The following is a 3,905-nucleotide window of genomic DNA, read 5'->3' on the forward strand; positions in this document are numbered from 1 at the left end:
AACAAAAACGAGACGCATGTAAGGCAAGGGTAAAAAATGTCAGTGATCTTCTTTGGATGAATCATGGTGTTGTGGATGCCAGTGATGATTCCTTAACGCAATGCTCCAAATTGATAATCGCGCAACTGAAGTACCAAAATCGGACTTGGTAGGTCCGTTTGAGGGGATGGATCATAGAAAACCAAATAACTAGAATGCTCAAGCTCCATAGGAGTTGTACTGGATGAGCATGATTTCAGGTCATCTGACGCTGGGTGGCAAGTGACAATCGCACTTCGTGAAATCTCCCTTTAGGCAAGTTTGATCATTCCCATGAATCGTTCGTTAGTCTTGTTTTCTTTTAATTTCTTGTGCTTCTTGCAAATATGCATGTAGAAAGAGCGGTAGGATAATAAAAACATAACACACGTAACATGTTCAAAAGATTGGGACATTAGTAGAGTAAATCGCGTACTGTAACACAATGAGGGGCACAAGGCCACTCAAGGTGTATTGAGTAGAGTTGTTCACATCGTACTGGTTTTGCATTTCATATACAACGGTATTTATACGGGATTGGAGCTAATCAGTAGCTCGAATTAGCATCTCGCTAGACCTTCCCCCAGATCAAAGATCTCACAAACGGGACAATTCCCGACGGCATCTCGAAATTCCATGGTATCGCACCATCAAGGTTCCACAGATGAACTGAATCCACATTCAATGGCATCGCAGTATGCAGGCTGCCCATCAAACTGCTCAACAGGTCGCTTCCACACTAAATGTACGGTCGATTCCTCAAGACCAGCCAATTGTTCCAACGCCGAAGACATCTCGCCATGGAGCATCCACAGGAGGATCGAATCCACAATCGCTCCCCAATCAACAAAGGCCCAGAATCCGTCCCTCTAACGCATCTCACGAAAGATGAAGACATAGGTTTGTGATCCGTGGGGTTTCAGACACTGGCGCAATATCCGCACACGCCTTGCCTAACCTACTCCCACCACGGAAACACCGCTGCCACCATGTAACACAATGAGTGCGATAAGGCCACTCAAGGTGTATTGAGTAGAGTTGTTCACATTGTACTGGTTTGGCATTTCATATACAACGGTATTTATACGGGATTGGAGCTAATCAGTAGCTCGAATTAGCATCTCGCTACACCCTCCCCCCAGATCAAAGATCTCACAAAAGGGACAATTCCCGACGGCATCTCGAAATTCCATGGCATCGCACCATCAAGGTTCCACAGAAGAACTGAATCCACATTCAATGGCATCGCAGTATGCAGGCTGCCCATCAAACTGCTCAACAGGTCGCTTCCACACTCAATGTACGGTCGATTCCTCAAGACCAGCCAATTGTTCCAACGCCGAAGACATCTCGCCATGGAGCATCCACAGGAGGATCGAATCCACAATCACTCCCCGATCAACAAAGGCCCAGAATCCGTCCCTCTAACGCATCTCACGAAAGATGAAGACATAGGTTTGTGATCCGTGGGGTTTCAGACACTGGCGCAATATCCGCACATGCCTTGCCTAACCTACTCCCACCACGGAAACACCGCTGCCACCATGTAACACAATGAGTGCAATAAGGCCACTCAAGGTGTATTGAGTAGAGTTGTTCACATCGTTTCATATACAACGGTATTTATACGGGATTGGAGCTAACGCAGTAGCTCGAATTAGCATCTCGCTACAGTACTCTATTAATTGCCCTTGTTCGAAAGTGTAGCAAAATGTATCCGAAATTGCAACGCAATGATGTGGCATTCGGAATTTCGTTTCAATCTCCCAACAATTTGCTTCAATGTGATCGTGATCGTTTTAATCGAGATAATTCTGACACCTATCGAGGTCAGCCTGAACCCACGCTTGTTCCTTGGGTTTCAATTAAGTGTTTCCACCACATGGATGAAAATTGCAATTGAAGCCCCATCATAGCCCCTTCAACGTTTCGGTGTTAAAATTGTGGTCGGACAGCTTTCTCTAACACGTTTTTTGGAGCGTGCTAGAGGAGAGCAATTGTTCGGCAAGGGGTCGTATTAGGAGTTTCAGCTCAGAATTTGCACGCACTGCCAATGATTCAGATTTGTACCTTCTTATTCTTTGCGGCTCAATTTAAGGCCTCTGGAATTCTCCATCAACACCGGGAATGTAAACCACCAAGCTGCATTGAACCAAGGCATGTCGCCCCCGTTTAAAGAGCCGTCCTTTTCAGAAGAGAGGGGGGTCCAAGCTCATGCATCGTCCCATCGAGATCTGAGGAGTGGAACACTCCAAAAGAGCCCAGAGCCTCTGAGGAGCGCAGAGTCATACCACTCCTATTCGGAGATTTAGGCAAGCACTGGTACCAGCAAACAAACTTGCTTGCCAATGCCAGTGATGCAAAATTGGCGTTTCAAACTGGTTTTAACGAAGCTGACCTTGCCTCACATAGCAATGCGAAAGAAGGGTCAGCTTCTAAAACCGTGTTTGAAGCCCCAAACTTGCATCACTGACACTGGTACCAGCAAACAAACGAACCTGCCAGAGCTTGCCTAAACGTCCCCATTGATTGGAAGTCCAGAACTTTGATGCCTTTATTGGTATCGTCCGGTATTGTCCCAGAAGCAGTCGTTTTTCATAAGCACGAGAAATTGTGGTGCAGAAGGTTACAGGGATGTTCAGAAAACTACCATTCCCTTTTGCAGCCCTAGGGGGAACCCGAGATGGACGTGACCTATAAGAAAGTGAAGAGCAAAGCTACTTCAACATGTGGAATGTCACCTTTCTAGCTTTCATTTGTATGGAAGTAAGTCTAGCTCTCTAAGAAACGTGCTAAAAACAGATCAGCACGGCCCTCCATTCCTTTTTTGTCCCACCAAAATGGATAGTTGATCAAAGTCATCTTCATTCACAACAAGGGTCCATAGGACCATCTCGCTGCAGAATCTCGTCCTTGAAGATGTCCAACCTCAGATGACCACAGCCGTCCATTCTCCAGATTCTTACTGCATGCATCTCTGTATGCGGTAATTCATTCAGTTTTGTATATTTTAAGCAATAAAAGACCTTACGGTACATAGAGTATTTTTAATTCATCCCAGATGTTTGGTTTGAAAGAACATTTCAAATGACCTATGATTTAGATAAAGACCTTTATTGGATTTATAGGATACAATGAGAACATAATTGATCATACAAAAGGATGGCGATAACGTAGATATAACTTCTGCAACTGGACTCTTTGATCTTATTTGAAAATACGGACATGGATGGTGTGATGTGTCTAGGGTTGAGGTCAAGGAGTAGGTGAATTTAAATAAAGGCCCAGATTAACCTCAAGTCCATTGCCTCCAATCAACGGTTCTCTTCTCTTGAAGTGTCTTGGTGAAAAGAATGCATGGGAAAATGGGTCATTACTTTGTCTGAAGTTCTTGATAATCCAACACCTCTCCATTCTAGGGATTTGAGAATTTGCATCAATTCCCAAAATAAGAGGCGGGAGGATCTATCTGGACACCATGACCACCAATCAAGGTGTCCAAGCAAAGTCAATCTTCAATAACATGGTCTTGTAGAGAGCTGTGCTCACTTATAAAGTGGCGTTGATAAAATGAGGGTGGTGGCCATCTGTTTCACCCAACGGCAAACACCTGCTGTAGATTTCCGCCGGTCAATCTCCCCCACAATGAACTTCTCCAATAGCGAACTCCCCAAGGAGTGCAGTCCCCCATAGTGAACTCCCCCCAACATTAAACTCCTCAAGGAGTGAACTCCTCCACAGTGAACTCCCCCACAATGAACTCCCCCACAATGAACTTGCCCAAAATGAACTCGCCCATAATCAACTTGCCCACAATCAACTTGGCCACAGTGAACTCGCCCAACAGCAAACTCCTCCACAATGAACTCCCCCACAATGAACTCCCC

This window comes from Tigriopus californicus, chromosome 8 (genome assembly GCF_007210705.1).
Source record: "Tigriopus californicus strain San Diego chromosome 8, Tcal_SD_v2.1, whole genome shotgun sequence".
Taxonomy (NCBI): Eukaryota; Metazoa; Arthropoda; class Copepoda; order Harpacticoida; family Harpacticidae; genus Tigriopus; species Tigriopus californicus.